The sequence below is a fragment of the Natator depressus genome, chromosome 6 (assembly GCF_965152275.1).
Source record: "Natator depressus isolate rNatDep1 chromosome 6, rNatDep2.hap1, whole genome shotgun sequence".
NCBI classification, from domain to species: domain Eukaryota; kingdom Metazoa; phylum Chordata; order Testudines; family Cheloniidae; genus Natator; species Natator depressus.
In genome coordinates this window covers 21783720-21800301 of record NC_134239.1, presented here as the reverse complement: position 1 = coordinate 21800301, position 16582 = coordinate 21783720, and the positions used below count along the sequence as shown (strand labels likewise).

General features: G+C 47.8%; 1 protein-coding gene across 5 annotated transcripts in view; it reads right to left on the bottom strand.

The window, feature by feature from the left end:
- The window catches only part of RASSF7 (Ras association domain family member 7), a 122806-nt gene that overhangs the window by 22029 nt on the left and 84195 nt on the right, over positions 1–16582 (bottom strand). Inside the window, exon 1 of one of the 5 annotated variants that reach the window (XM_074954744.1) lies at positions 8783–8874. The exons of the other annotated variants lie outside the window; for them this stretch is intronic. The gene's annotated coding sequence lies outside the window, so the exon portion shown is untranslated. Of the gene's footprint in view, positions 1–8782; positions 8875–16582 lie in introns of those variants that run through there. 5 annotated transcript variants of the gene reach the window in all.

The following is a 16582-nucleotide window of genomic DNA, read 5'->3' as shown; positions in this document are numbered from 1 at the left end:
AACCTGCAGTTCTGTTTTAGTTGCTGTTTGCCAACAATCAAATGGGCAAGGCTTTGTTCACACCCACCCTGCAGGTTAAAGGAAACTTGTGATCACAGAGTCATCCAATCAGAATGCAGAAACCATTTCATGCAACTTGGGTGACCAATCACAGAGTTTGAAAACACAGAATCATAGCAATGTAGGGCTGGAAGAGACCTTGAGAAGTTATCAAGTCCAGTCCCCTGAGCTGTGGCATGGTCAAGTTAACCTAGACCATCCCTGACAGGTGTTTGTCCAACTTGTTTTTAAAAGCTTCCAATGATGGGGACTCCCCGACCTCCTTTGGAAATCTATTCCAGAGCTTAACTACCTTTGTCGTTAGAAAGTTTTTCTAAATCTCCCTTGCTGCATTTTAAAGTCCATTGCTTCTTGTCCTACCTTCAGTGGACATGGAGAATAATTGCTCACCATCCTCTTTATAACAGCCCTTGATATTGGAAAACTTATTAGGTCCCCCACCTCAGTCTTCTTTTCTCAAGACTACACCTGCCCAGGTTTTCCTAAGCTTTTCTCACAGGCCAGGTTTTCTAAACCTTTTGTCATTTTTGTTGCTCTCCTCTGGACTTTTTCCAGTTTGTCCACATCCTTCCTAAATTATCACTACGTATTTTCATCAGCCCGCAGGCTAAAATTTGTTCCCATAAAGTGACTGAACAATTAACAGACTCACCAATAAAACTCACTGTTCACAGGAAATTTGGAAGCAGAATAAAGGGGTTAGAGTTGAATAAGTTGTTCACTGCAAACATTTTAGCTAGTGCAGGCATGATTTGGCTCTGTCTACATTGGCCAGACAAAATGCCTTTTGCCTCATTGTTTCCTTGTGCTCCTGTCTGTCTGTCTCCACCTGTTGTTGCTTGTCTTATATCTAGATTACAATCTCCTCAAGACAGTGACTGTTTTTCTTCTGTGTTTGTAGAGTGCCTGGTATACCAGGGCCTACTCTACACTTGGGCTCCCTCAGTGGTACAGCAAAACAAAGACATAATGGGTCTGCACCTTGTTTGGGTTTATTTATAGAGTATTTAAAAGATCTGAGGTGTTTTCCAGCTTGTGCTTTTAGCTTTAGAAATATGAAAAGTGTCAGGTTGCTTCTCCCTTGTCCTTGCTGGGTGAAGCAAGGCAGGAAGCACGCCAGATACCAGAAACCGATCGACAAAGATTACGTGAGCCACATCTCCAACAACAACATTATTCATATGGTGTGAATCAGCTTCCTATCAAAACTATGAAAAGAATCCCGAGTGAGGACACCTGGCGCTGCTACTCACACACCGGAATCCTAACTAGAAAGCCACTTTGCTGGCCACAATACCACACCTTGGTATGTTCCCTGCGGTCAGCCAAAGCAAACTCCAGAAATAGGACTTCACCCAGAAGAGAACACAATGCTCGGAGATGCCTAGAAAGTTGGGGGAGGAGGGTTCAACTCAACTAGCTAAATGCTTTGAATTCCTCTCTCTCTCCACCTAGGAACCCACTGCACTATCTGTATGTGACTAACTCTGACATCTTAACTATTCACCGCTGTTGCCAGAAGACTGGGAGAAGGCAGGTGTAACGAGAAGCACGAGTGTTTAAGAGAACGCACTGCATACGTATCTTCTAGCCATGGATGAATTCCAGATTGTCTGGAGACTTCGCCAAAGTCTATCTGAACCACAGGCACCAACTTTCCAATGTGCTGGGGCGTGCTCGACTCCCGGCTCTGCCCCAGGCCCTGCTCCCACTCCACCCCTTCCCCCAAGGTCCCACCCCGCATCTTCCTGCCCGTTCTGCCCCCTCCCCTGGAGCGCACCGCATCATTGCTCTTCCCCTCTCCCTCACAGCCTCCTGCACGCCGCAAAACAACTGATCGCAGCGGGCAGGAACTGTTCGGGGGGAGGGTGCTGATTGGTGGGGTCTGCTGCTGGGCGGGAAGCTCTGGGGGGAGCTGCCAGCACCCACCTTCCCCCCCCCCGCCCCGCCCCGTGGGTGCTTCAGCCCCGGAGCACCCACGGAGTTGGCGCCTCTGATCTGAACTCTCAGCTCTACATAAGGGTGATTGCAGCCTGGCTGAATGAGGAAGATTCCACAGCTCTAGTAGGGTGGGCAGGACCACCCCAGGAATAGCTCTTCCCTACAGGATTTCAATACTTCCCCAAGCCAGCAAGGGCTGAAGTATATGATCATGGAATTTAACAAAAACAAAAACAAAACCCACCTTGAAAAATACTTGGTTTGAGTTTTGGGCAAGGATGAGATGACGGAAGGAAGGGACATCTTAAAGCTATTAATTTGTATTACAGTAACCCTTAGGAGCCCAAAGAAGAACATAAGAATGGCCATAGAGGGTCACAATGCCAGATGCCCTAGAGGTAATGAGCAGAAGAGGTAATCATCAAGTGATCCATCCCCTGTCGCCCATTCCCAGCTTCTGGCAAACAGGCTAGGGACACCATCCTGGCCCATCCTGGCTAATGGCCACTGATGGACCTATCGTCCATGAATTTATCTAGTTCATTCTATAACCCTGTTATAGTCTTGGCCTTCACAACATCCTGTGGCAAAGAGTTTCACAGGATCAATACCCCATTGGGCTAAGAATCATACAGACATAACTATGTTAGCCAAAGCAACTAGAGAAACTAACTCATGGAGACAGTCACATTGTACACAACAGTGAAGTAGTTCTGTTCCAGGCCCCCTTGTCTCCCCAAAAATTTATATCTGACTGGGAACAGCTGGTTTAAAAACACTCCATGATGAATTCCAGCTGTTCTAACATGGTGTGAGTGACCAGCATGGATGGGGCTGGGTTAGAGATGGGCACAAATGGCTGATTTCAGACCAAGATAGAACCTTTTGGCAAGACTGGACATGGGTTTCACAGTTTGGACTCATCTCTAGCCTAGAAGAGTCTCTGATCTCCATTTAACCCCCTTCCACAGCAGCCAGAGTACAGACCAAGTTACTACTGGAAACTGGTTCAGGCTATTTAAAAGGGGTTCAGGTTTCCCAGCCCAGCATACACAGAACCCAGAACAAGATGGCATCTCAGTGTCTGGCTGGGTAGTGGCTGCTGAATTTTTTCTGGCAATTAGATTTCCAGCCAGAAATGTTTTCTCCCATGAGGCTGGCTCAGTGCAGCGAAAGTGCCCAAGTATTTCTGCTGAGAGCATGGGTTCTTGTGGGTTAGCTGGATTTACTTCTTTTTATTTCAATTACTCCAATGAGTTGGCAACAACTCACTGGGGATTTTCCAGGCAATAACTGAAGCAGAAAAAGCAGCTCTCAGTCATTCTCCCCGCCCCAGCTGTGGGGTATAAAGGTGATGGCGTAGGTATTTTCAAAAATGTTTTGTTTACTCCCAGTTATCTTTATCTGGGAGGAAATAGAAGACCTTTACAAAACAGCATAAGCCATTAAAAGGTTTCCAAGATGTACCAGAGGAGTGTGCTGAAGAAAACCTCAGAGCTCAGATTGCCTTTGACAAACTCATCATTGTAGAGGGTCTTTGTCAGAGTCCCCCACCAAGTTTATCAGCGTCCGAGTGAAACTCGCTACTTAATGCTTTACAGTGAGACACGGGGAGGCCATTTCTATACTTGGAAAAACGTATCAAGTTAGAACAACCACCTTTCCAGTACCCTAACCCCAGGTTAGAAGAGAAGGGTACTGGAACTCCTGCGCCCATAAGTTGCAAGATCTCCCCATCCTTACCATCTAGCCACAAAGAACAGAGTACAGTCACAACCTCCTGAAAGCTGTTGCGAAGGCCAGGCTGAGAACCAGTGTGTTAATGCACATGTTCTACTTAGCACGAGGTTGCCCTTAAACACAACTGTCCTTGTCCACTGTAAGGGCATATTAGTTGGTCCTGGTTAACCCTAGAGTCTGATTTGACAGGATCCAATTAGCAATAGCAAGTTTGCATCTTTATGTATATCACAAGGAAGGGTTGGAAATGCACAGTTTAAATACTGGGGATCACCCAGCGACCATGAAGACCTGAACAGAACAGTTAGCCACAGACACGGCATACAGTCTGTTCCTCACTTTAAGTGAGGTCTCTCTTTCACACACTCATTTAGTCTGAGGTGGGAGGTGTCTCCATTTCAGTTTCACCTTAGACATGGTCTAGAGTTGGCCTACTTGGGTTTGAAGTCTCTCTCATGGACTCTAGTTTGTGTGAGATCATTGGTTCTTTATGCGGTAAGCTCGGTCTTGGTTTTGCACATTCTGCAGTAGTGCCATGGTCCGCTACCATGAAGACTACTGCGGGGACTGAGCTACCTAGCTTGCTGTAGTTTTTCACCTTCTTTCTAGTAGGCAGTATACGTCACGCTCACTAATTTTTGATAAATTGGCTATTGTAGATCCCCGCAGCCAAGCGCCTGGAACAATCCTAAGACTTAAAATGACCTGCCAAGGATTTTAAATATTTGGGCTTGTGCCCTTTATTATGTACAAAGGCAGGCCTGAAAGCTGAGTCTTTTAAAGCTTCCTTCACCCGCTTTTGCTTTTTTAAAACCCTAGAAAGTCAGCTCTGGTCTTCCCTGGATTTGCTGAGAGGGCCTATAAGTTGCCTTTGAGAATGCATGGGGTGATCTCTCCTGCCTTAACCCAGGAAGCTCTCAGACTGGGGGTCTATGGAGAACTGGCTGCTCATATGATGCTAGTGCCTTCTCAGTTCCAGCTCTACAAAAGGCAGCTAAAAATAGTTTCTTAACATGGCTTTTTCACGTGAGCCATCGCTTTAGTTGCCACAGGCCTATTATTCAATCAGCAGGAGGGCACGGTGTCCTGACGTGCTGCACACAACGAGCAAGTGCATGAGAGGACGGCTGCATGAGGGAACTAGATGCGACAGACACTCAGCTTTGGTTAAAAATGCATTTCTAGCCCTCTTCCATGCAAAAAGCCTTACAAACAATCCCGACACAAATAGACTATTAGGCCTCAACGGAACAAGCAGCTGAGCCCAATTTAAGCAGCATACCTGGGATGATAATTTGTTGCATTCCTGCAGTGCCTAGCAGCCCCAACTAAGATCAAGGTCCTACTGTGCTAGGTGCTGTATATACACTAGTAAGGGATAGTCCCTCCTCCAAAGAGCTTACAGTCTAAATAGGCAAGGCATTGTCCGGTGCAAGGGGAAATAGAGGCACAGAGAGGGTAAGTGACTTGCCCAAGGTGATACAGCACGTCAGTGGCAGAGCAGGGAATAGAATCCAGTCTCTCAAATCCCAGTACACTGCCCTATCCGCTGGACCTCCACTGCTTCGGAGAGGATTCCTTCCACCCCACAGTTTTTGGATCAAATGAGTTTCAAATGAGAATCATCATGCCAACCGTCCCCAAAGTCAGGTTTTTACAGTGATGCAATCAATGGCAAATAGGAAGTCAGAAAAAAAATGGGTCTGCAGGCTGGCCCAGAAGGGTGGCTCTCTTGATGATGCTAAAGAAATGCAAGTATGTATGCGAGAGAACATTTTTAACAAGCAAGTCACAACATACATATTTCCATTAGCTACCGAAAGCCATGTAGCCATGTTTATTGATCCATAATTCTCAGATCTATCAGAAGGTTCCTTATTTGCACTCCTCACAAGTATGCCTGCAGAGCACAACTCCTTATAGAAAGGAACCCTGTGGAAGCATGGCAGGGCTGGTCAAATTCTAAGGCTTTCGCCAGTTTTTCTCCACAGGTTTCTATGGGACCATGGTCCTAAATTAGGCAATGGATGCTCAACGCCAACAGTTTCATATGGAAATAAACACACCATGTCTAAGAGGAGGCAAGTTGCAGATAAATATGATGCTGTAGATGCCCAGGGGTATTGAAAATTGAAACGCTTACTGCTACGCAATACTCCTAAGACACCCAATAGTGACAAGCTATTTTCCCGACACTTAGGGCCTTAGTCAAAGTTCATTGCAATTGGTGGATGCTCTTTTCATTTATTTCAATGGCCTTTGGATCTGGCCTTTATTCAAGTGGACAGTTCATGTGCATCACTCTGGTTTCCTGCAAATTCAGCTGTGCCAATGCTGCTCTCCACGATGTGTTTTCTCCCATTAGGCCCAATCCTGAAGGTGCCAAGTACCTCCTGAAGGGAGCCAAGGACCTGTTGCTCACCACTCTCAGCTCCCATTGGCTTCCTCTCTCCGGAGATGGTCCGTGTACAGCCACCACACTATATTTTTGTGCTGGTAGGCACAGAGATAAAGACTGGGCAGTATTTTCTGAACTGGGCAAGCACAACTTTTCACAGGGAGCAGTTAGTATCACAGCTGCCTTCTTCCCCACGCGAGACGAGGCGATACACTCCTGTCACAGCTCATTCAGCATGACCCGTGGAAACTCGCAGCCCAGTTGCACAAGCACAGCTACTGAGTCACACTGCTCAGAAGGACTTACAGTCAACACTTAGTCTATGGCATCTGAGAGCAACCACTCTGACCCGATTGCAGCCTCAGTGCTGAGCCATTGCCCTCAATGCAGAGCACAGCATTCAGCCAGTCACCCCAAGGAAAGTCAGACTCATAACAACTAAGGACTTGTTTCAGTTTGTACCATTTCCCATCCTCGTTACCAAGAAACTAGGTTCATGCTGGGCCATTCTCCCTAGTAACAATTCAGTGGCACAAGAACAAGAAATATGTATTTCCGCTGCTGGGAGAGTCTGCAAGAGAATAAGGTTTATGCTAGTTTTTATTCTTACCAATCCCCTATGTTGACTGGCCCTGGTTATGCCACTTCATTCTCACAGGTTTCTGAGACTGTAATAGTAGCTGGAGTCAAACTTTGGGCCAGAAGCACTTTTCTCATTTCTTGCTTCCCCCTTCATGCTTTGTTAGAATAAAGGAGACATCCTGTTAGTCTGGATGCAGCGCTAAGTCTGCACTTGTATCCTCCTTGTTCGTCCCCTTTCTCTTGAGCCCAGCCTTGCAGGAACAAGGTTCTAAAAGAGAGAGTCACCTGTCCCAGCTGCAGTCCAGAGCGTCTTCCAAATTGCGCCCAAGCTGCAGATCCTCTGAGGCACTGCCCAAGTCAGACGTCCACATGCACAAGTGTAACCAGAGCACAGGAAGAGCCACGCTACGCCAATGGGTCCCATCTGCTTCCAAGCCCACCACAAAGCCCTTTTGACAAAGTGGGTTAGTCACATTGAGAGCAGAACCCAAGAATGTTTTTCAGGAGACACTGACTCATGGGTGACTCAGGACCCACCTGTACCAATCATTCCTGCAATGACATCACCACACACATAGCCTCAGAGTTGGCTCCCCACCTGGGCTCACTACCAAAGCCGCTACTTGTCAATACCGCCCAAGGCACCATCAGCCTGTGCCAGGCTTTCCACCCCCCCCAGCCCCACTCTGCATGGCTCAGGCAGAGGAGGAAGTGGAGTGGCAGGGATGCCAAGTAAACAGACCTGGCAATATAGGAGTCAAACGATCAGGAGGGAGGAAGAGTACAGGCGAGAGAAGGGAGGCAGAGCAAGAGAGTAAGCCAATAGGGGATGGAAAGGGAGGGTAGACACGGAACAGGGTAAGAGAAGACACACCAGACAGAGAACCCCAAGCTAAATATTAAAGTTCTCAGCTCCATGGGAGGAACAGGACTTGGGAGGAAAGGAGGAGGAGAAGGATCAATATTTGCCCCACAGAAACCTCAGCGACTACAGATTTCCCTCACACATAAGGCAATATCATCAGCTAGACTGCAAATATGGTCTTCTGCTAGGACTTCTATCCCATCGTGTTATTTCTCAGATGGACGGTGGTGACAGGCTCCCTCCAAACCCACAACGTTGCTTGCACCGTGGCTACACGCCTCATAATCAGCCTTCTGATATTGCTTCAGAAGGCGACGGAGAGCAAGGTCCACAAAATTACGAGTTTATGTCATTACTCTGGTAGAGAGAACTGGCTTAGTCCCCCCACCCCAAGGAGGTCTGCTGTCTTAAAGGGACAGCATTAATTTACGCCACATTGCTTTTTTTATCCTACTATTGATATAACGCACAAAACTATAATGGAAAAATTAGAGGAAAAAATACTTCCTTGAATCTTCTGCACTTGGCAATATATCAAATAGCCCATTTCACAGTTTACTGTTGGTGCAAATCTGAGTCAGTGACAGAGAAGAGAAAAACATTTAAATAAATAGGACATTAACCCCCTCCTTCCCCCAAAAAGGCACAGGGATTTGGGGCAGGTGTAGTACCTCAAGCTACATTTCACTCATTTTTTAAATTGACTATATTTCAAGTGGACAGCGTTCCTTTAATCCATTGGTAATCCTTCCCTTGCCTGCGCGTCACATTTTCTAAATGGATTGTTCTGTAGCAATGTCAGGTTCGAGGCATCAGAATTTCTTGGAAAGCATTTAACAACTGAATAGACCATCTGGTTGTTACACTCCCTCTCGCTGTCAGGTGGAGGAGGGCGATTAGCTCATACATTTGGTCTTCACGGCAAAAACTGGTTCCTTGTTACGTGGCAGTGCCTATCTGACTGGACAATCCAGGTTGAGTCAAGGCACCGGCAGTCTGTATCTTGATGTGGCTAGGTGAGGTCAGCCCTATACCCCTCATCTGCAGTTGACCCTGTCTAGCTACACTGCCTTACAAACTACCTGTGCCTCGTCTCCACTAGGATTTTACAGTCTGACAGGTATTGCTGGAAACACACACTCTGTTTCGCAAGGTAGACATTAGCTATCGAAAAAACACACAAAAATCAGACTCACTTGCCGTTCTTCGATAGGCGACGAGGAAAAGCTGGACGGCACAGCGTTGCGTGTGTACCAATCTACTTCCAGACACACACAGCTGTTTTCATGCCCTGGTAGCAAAGTTTACTTTGTGCATGTCAGAAAAAAGCATTTAGCCCTACTGCCATTTGCTATAGCCCTAGCCAGCTGATTACTTCTGGCAATCATTAACCCACATTCCTCCAGCAGTCTCCCTCCCACGGCACAAAGGGGGTGGCGGGGGAGGAACAAGCTGAACTGGAGCTAATCACAAAGCAGGGTTGTTTTTTAAAATCACTTAAAATAGCTGCAGTGACTAACAATTCTCTTCTATTTATGGCTAACATAAGACTCCTTCCCTCACCCCAGGTAAGATATTCCTGCCCAGTGATTCTCTGCCCTGGCCTATTTCGGTGAGGAAGCAATACCAGCAGGCAGCATGGACAGCAAATAGAACAAACTGACCTCCCCAAGTCTTCCTAACGAGAGAGGCTCGTCTTCTAACTGGAAGTTAAACCTTGGGGGTTGTGTTGTCTGAAAAAACAAATACATCATCTCTTCTGCCTTCTACACCAGCCATGGACATCTCCTTGAAGCCCCTCTCTGTTCTCTTCCTGATTCTCTTCTCCACTGGTGCCCTCTACAATCGTCCTCAGGTGACCTCATCCACTGCCCTGGTTTTGTACTTGTGCACCAAAAGCTCAAACCTACCTGCCCACCCCTGCCCTCTGCCCAAGCTGAGGGCAGATCCTCATGGAGATCCTGCCACTTCCTTGTATAAAACATGGCAAAAACTAAACTCATGGTTCCTCCAACACCCTCTTCCCCATCCCTGTTGCCGTCTCCTCTAAAACAGCGTTTTTCAAAGTGCGGGTCGCAACCAAGTACTGGGTCGTGGCATGTCAGGCACTGGGTCGCTCTGGTCAGCACCGCCGACCAGGATGTTAAAAATCCCAGTGGCAGTGCTGCCCAGCTACCTGTTCCAACACCTCATTGGGCCCCAGAAGTGGCCAGCAGCGGGTTCAGCTTCTAGACAGGGGGCCACAGGGCTCCGCGCGCTGCCCCCGCCCTGAGCACTGGCTCCACACTCCCATTGGCTGGAGCTGGTAGGAGGCAGTGCCTGTGGGCGAGTGCCGCGCAGAGCCGCTTGAGTACCTCCGCATAGGAGCTGGACCTGCTGCTGGCCGCTTCAGGCGTAGCGCAGTCCGTGGTGCCGGGACAGGCGGGAAGTCTGCTTCTGCACCCCGCCTGTGCTGCTGACTGGGAGCCGCCAGAGGTACGTCCGTGCCCCAACGCCGCACTCCAATCCCCTGCCCCAGCCCTGCGTGTCCCCCCGAACCCGGAACCCCTTCCTGCACCCCAAACCCCTCATCCCGGCTCCACCCCAGAGCCTGCACCCACAGCCCAGACCCCCTCCTGCACCCCAACCCCCTGCCCCAGCCCTGAGCCCCTCCCGCACCCCAAATCCCTCATCCCCAGCATCAACAATTTTCTTCAACTGGATCCCCAGAAAAAAAAAGTCTGCAAGCCACTGCTCTAAAACCTCTCATTGCTCAGCCTCCTAATGCTCGGGTTGCCTTTGCCTCCTCCTCATCTCGCCCCCAAACGCTCACTGGTTCTTTTTGTTGCTTCTCCCTCTAAAGGCCTTTCTAAAATTCATCCCTTCATTCCTCACCTCCCAGTCCCAAGATGAGGCTCTCTCCTTCCTCTCCTGTTGCCTCCATGACTCCCCTCTCCTCAACCTAGCCAACATCCAGCACCTAACACAAACACTTTCCCTCCCTCCTGCCCTGACCAAAGCACCTCTCTCCTCAAGGCCCTTCACCGGTGGCCTAGGTGTAAACTCCTCTTGGGCTACGTTTTCTGAGGAAAAGGGGCTGTTATTTTTTAATATTAACTACAACCACTATGTAAAGGGGAAGTAGGTGCAAGTGTAACGTTCTTAACTTCTATCATGCACTTCAGAAGTAACATTTGATTTTAGTTCTGCCTCAATTGTAGATAAGCTTTTTTTTTTAAGCTTGTGGCCTCCATCTGTCTATGATCCAGTAGAAGTTCTTAAATGTTCCCCAGTAAGAGGGCTTGAAGAAAATCCAGCACTGAAGTCATATAGCAATCTCTCCCAAATAAGTACCGTCATCTTCAAATGTTAAACTCTCATTTTAACATACGATATTAAGTTTCTAGGCTTGTGAAGGTGACCTTCCAAATGCAGTTCCAGTACCTCTGCTGGTATTCATAGCTTTGCCAAGCTGTAAAACCCAGATCAGAACTCCCTCAATTTTCAGGGATGCTATTCAGAATCCTATAGGCAGCTCTGAAACTGACAAGAATTGGGTCAATTTCTCGTTGTTGCTTTAGAAAGCTACAAGCAGCACCACTGGCAGGCAGTGGACCTACCCCTATGGACTCCCCAAAATCAGAGATTAAGGGAAGGATAGAGTGCAAAAGACATTCCCACAGTACAGCAACAAACAAGAGACCAACCTGCTTGACACTGAAACATTAGATTTTCCTAGCTACATCGCTCAGAGCTGTGAAAAATTTCACGCCTTGAGTACCATCATGAGGTCAACCTAATCCCCGGTGTAGACGCAGCTAGGTTGATGGAAGAATTCTCCTGTCAATCTAGCTACTGCCTCTTGGAGAAGTGGGCTTAATAATTTGATTAAGATGATGTTGAAGTAAAAAGAAAACAGTACAGAGTTCAAGCATAGACGTTTCTGGTTATCCGGGAATAAGGTACAGATTATCAAGGGGTGCGAAATTCGGTTTAGGAACGGGTGGCGGAAGGAATACATAATCTGCAATCTCCCCAATTGGGAGTAAAAGTTTAACGGGTCAAAGTACAGATATTGAGATATGAGGGTATGTTGTTCATATGATGGCTATGTTCAGGTGTGGAGTATAATGAGTGGATACGATGAGGAGGATGGATTGACCCTCATTTGGTGGGATTTAATGTTCAGTGAGTTTATGGTTCCCGTTCATATGGTCCAATGGAAAAGTCTCTCAGTCCCTTTCCCATAGTTGATGCACGACGTCGTACAATGGAAACCCCCCTTCTGTCCACGTAGGAAGCGTCTACACAGCTGCATCACTGTGGCTGTACCACCGCAGCGACTGTAGTGTAGACATACCCCAGGTGGCAGAGCAGCAGAAAGTTTAGAACGGGAGACAGAGAAGCAAGGAGAAAAAAAAGAATGTGAGGGAATTTTCTTTTTTTTTTTTAAAAAAATGCTTGAGACATTTATTGTTAATGGAAGTTTGTTTCAGTCACAGGTAGGGCCAGGTGGTCGTTCCACTCCCTCGGTTTCCGCAGTAACACCCTGTGCAGAGGACGGAGCTCAAGGGATATCAGAAATACAAGCACTCGTCACTGGCCCAGCAATTCCTGAGGCCTTTGAATTTGTCTGACACTCACCAGCCAAAGGCTAAACGCTACAGATGAAACTCCCCAAGCGGCATCTCAGGAGAGGACCCTGGAAGGAATCTCAGCAGCTCCGAGGGTGTTTGTTTTGCATTAGGACACTGGGATCCCCATCCTTCTCACCAGTCTGTGTGCTAACAGGTTTAGTCTGCTGTCAACGTTCATGCCCACTGGTGAGGATCTTTGAGGGGGGGACAGGGAAAGAAGTGGGAGAAAGATAAACAATAGGGATGGACACACGCTTTCTGCCTGAGTTAAGTTTACTCAATTCCTACAGCTGACGTCTTTCATGCAGTAATTGCGCAAACTTCTCCAAAGCTACTAAGCATGTGTGTTCACCTCCTACACGTTGGAGGGGAAAGAGGGCAGGTGGGGCCACTTCATTCTGCTCCAATCTACTTTTGCCGATTTTCTTATAATCCATGATCTATTTCCATCAGACATGGGCATGCTCTCTTACCACGTACGAAACATTTAAATTCTTCAGACTGCTTCAAACACATCTACCAAAAATCCCAAGACACCCTTCCCCAGGCACAAAACCTGCTGACAGAACAGGATCTGCCCACCAAACTGCCTTTTCAGCATAGCCTCGGCTTTTAACAAGATGGGCCTCAATCCTTTTGTGTCTAGCCCTCCCTCTCCTTAATCCACTCCTGCCCAATTCTTCCCTGTGCAACCAACTGTGTGCAAGGCACGCCCTTGTTTTAGGACTTAGGCAGGGGAGGTGGGGTTGGGAGGCTCAGCATACAAGAGGCCTGGTTTAGGGGGCAGGGGTTCTCCCCACCTGCACTCAGCCAACCTATCAAGAATGTCATTGGGACAGCTGCTGCCCACACAGCTCCTTCAGGTGAGCAGTTTACAGCGGTCAGGGGTACCAAAAAAATGGGACAAATACACTAGAAAGAGTGACCAGGGTGTCCCAGGGACACACGATCATCAAATTCACACTACTCCCTAAACACCCCCACCCTTCCCTTCCTACGGGCCAGGCGTCTTCTCCCCATCTTTCAAATCCCTCCTCAAAACCCACTTCTTTGGCTTGGCTTTCCACTCCTCCCATCTCAACCTGCCTCAGCCTCAAGAGGCCAGATAGAACCGATGTGATTCACCCGCTGTTTAATAGGATTTAATCCTCCTCCCTCCATGGTCTGTCGTGTTCTGCCTTCGTCCAAATTGGGCCCCACTCCTGAAATTCATGCACATAGCCCCACTGACCTCAATGGGGATCCCTGCACCCGGACTGAAGCCCATTAAAATCACTGGGGGTCTGAGCTGATGCAGGAATCTGCTTGCAGAGAACTCACTGCAGGGCTGGGTCCTTAGACCAACGTCTTCAGGGTATGTCTCCCCTCTTCCTCAAATATCTGTGAAGCACCACAGTGCTTTACAGACCTACACAAATAGCTGGTGTTTGTCTTACTTGTTTTGGGGGGGGGGGGGGAAGAGGCAGGGAGAAGCAACCACCGCTCCAGGCCTGCTGAGCCCTTAGCCCTGTTCAGAACACTGGCTGGAAGGCATGGGAAGAGATGCTGGTACTTCACTGGTATCACCTTTCAGGGAATTCCAATCTGATCTGTTTTGCAAGGTGCACTGGGAGAAGTTTGACAGAGGTTTTAGCGGAATTTATACCCCAGACTCTGCAGGAAATCAAATGCCAGCATCTCCCATCTGCAAAGCCCTCCCAGATCTTCGCAGCCCCCCAGTAACCCCTCTTTTATAATACAAAGCAGCTCAGAGCCTTAATGTGGCCTTTCAGGGAAACGCTTCTGGCTTTTGTTCCGTGGTGATGGAGGCACAAAGGGGGGGCTATTCTCAAGAGGTTAGACAGGCTATTTCCATGCAAACGTTTTGTTTTGTGAACAGAATGAGTTTCCCCCACATAATACCCACAGCTCAGGCATTCATTGGGAGCCTCTTTCTCCCCCCCACCCCGCCCAGGGTAATTGGACATACCTCTTTTTTGTGCATCCCAGGAGGGCTGGGAAGGAGGAACTGATGGGCTGATGCATAACAACAGGCATGCATCAGAAACCAAACTCACTCACCAAAGCACCTGGGCTTTGCTTGGATACAGCTATTTAGCCAGGCAGATGACTTGGGAAGAACTTTATTCAACAACGCTCCTTCCCCAGTATTTTCAGGTCTCTGTGTGTGGGGTAATTTTAACTAACAGCTTTATCCCCCTCTCAGCCCAGTTTCTCCTTCTGCCTTGACCAATGAAGTCCTAACCATATTTTTATGACACTATTTTGTTGTTTATCTAAAAGGTATTTATATGGCCCGGACCCCTTACCATAGTATCTGAATGTCTCATCCTCTTTACACAAACACCCCCGGCAGTGCTATTATCCCCATTTTCCAGATGGCGAACTGAGGAACAGAGAAGCTTAGTGACTTGCCCACGACAACACAAGGCAGCTATAGCAGAGAAGAGAATTCACCCTAAGTGTCCAAGTTCCAGGCCAGCACCCAAAGCACTAAATCATTTGTTGCCTGAAGTGTCAAATTCAGAATCAGGTAAGAAAGGAGGCAACTCTCACTGGAAGACAGCGCTGGTGTCAGAAAGATGAATTTCAGTTCTTGCATGTTATCTGAAAGTGATTCAAAGTATGTAAATCCTTTTAAAGGGATACTTTTACAAGGGAACTCGTATTTTAGAAAAAAAACTCTCTATCCTTTAGGTCACCAACATGGTAATGTGGAGGACAACTTCAACTGTGAGCTCTTTGGGGCAGGGATGGTCTTTTTGTCCTGTGTTTGTACAGCACCTAGCACAATGGGGTCCTAATCCAGGAGGCGCCAAGGTGCTGTGGCAACGCAAACAATTTCTGTTCAACAAGGAACCATGGAAGTTGCCACACTGATCTCTGGGACAATAATATCTCTGCTCTCCTGACTCCACAGTCCCCCCCTTTTAATTTCTCTGCCTCCGTCTGCACTTTTCAAAACCCTGTTAATGCACTTTGAAAATACACCAATAAACGAAACCCCCTCAACCCACCTCCCACTCCTTTGGTAAAATTCAGAGAATATCCTGATATAGGAAGATGTGAAGAAACTGTGTCAAGTGAATGCAACTGTAAAACAAAGTTGTATCAAGACATATGTTTAAAAACATTAGCTTCCCCCCTCTTCCTATCATCCTCCCTGTAAAATGAGCCAGTAAAGAATCACAGTGGACAACTTGCAGACACAGATTTTAAGGCCAGATGGAACCACTAGGATCATCTAGTCTGGGGGTTCCCAAACTTTTTATTAAGGTGGCTCACCAACTGCATTGTGTCCTTTTGTGCAAATCACCATTTCAGATTTGCACCCTCCACCCTGGCACCACAATCCTCATTGACACTTGGTGCAGAGGGGAGTGGTTGGAGCGTGAGCAAGCCCTACACTCACCCAGCAGGGCTGGGCCTGGCTCCCCTCTCTGGGCATTGCGACCTGGTACATGGGGTCACAGTCCCCTGGGATCAGAGCCACCACTGAGTGGGAAGCGTGGGGTGGGAGCTTGCTCTCCTGTGCGCACCAGGCTAGGTGAAGTGTATGTTTTCTTAGGCCAGGGCTCAGTGATGGGTTAATCTGGCCCTGAACATGGTAACCCAGCTAGACCCTTGTTGAGACCTAGCCTTTGGGAAACTGATCTAGTCTGACCTCCCACAGAGCACAGGCCAGAGAACGCCCCGCCCCCATTCCCATTTCTCTCTCTTCCTCCCTAGTAACCCAACAGTGGAACAACTGGGCTACAAAGGTCCAGTAATCCTTTCACAAACATGTAAGGGGCTTATCTCAAATGTTTTATCACTGGGGTTTAATTGAAAGATTTCCAAAAGTTAGGAAGAGCTGTGCCAGGTTCCCCACGGTGTATGTCGTGTGTGAGTGTGAGTGAGAGAAAAAACCAAAAAACAAGGTCTCACACAGATAAAAGCCCACAGCCTCTCCTCCCCCCCCCCCCCATCCCAAATAACAGGTATTACCAGTTGCTGGGAAACATCAAACCAGTTCAAATAGACCTAGCTTTCTAAAGCCACCAGATCTCAGACAAAGCAAACCTCTTTATCTTGCCCAGCTATACTGCTTTCTTTGCAGTTAATCCTCCCAGACACTCACTCATTACACACATCCTTTTTCAAAAGATGCATCCCGGGAGAAATAATTGGGATTACTCAATTGCCTTCCCAGAAAGATACGTCCACCCTTCCCTTCCCCCCACCCCAGCTTTGCTCTTCACTCCCAGTTAACGGCTACATGGGTCTTTAGAATTTACCCCCTGGGCCCAGGAAGACCAGAGCACTCAGATACTGCAGCACAAAAAACTACAGGACGTGCCTCCAGAAGTGCTCACAACACACAAGTGAGCATGGCATCTG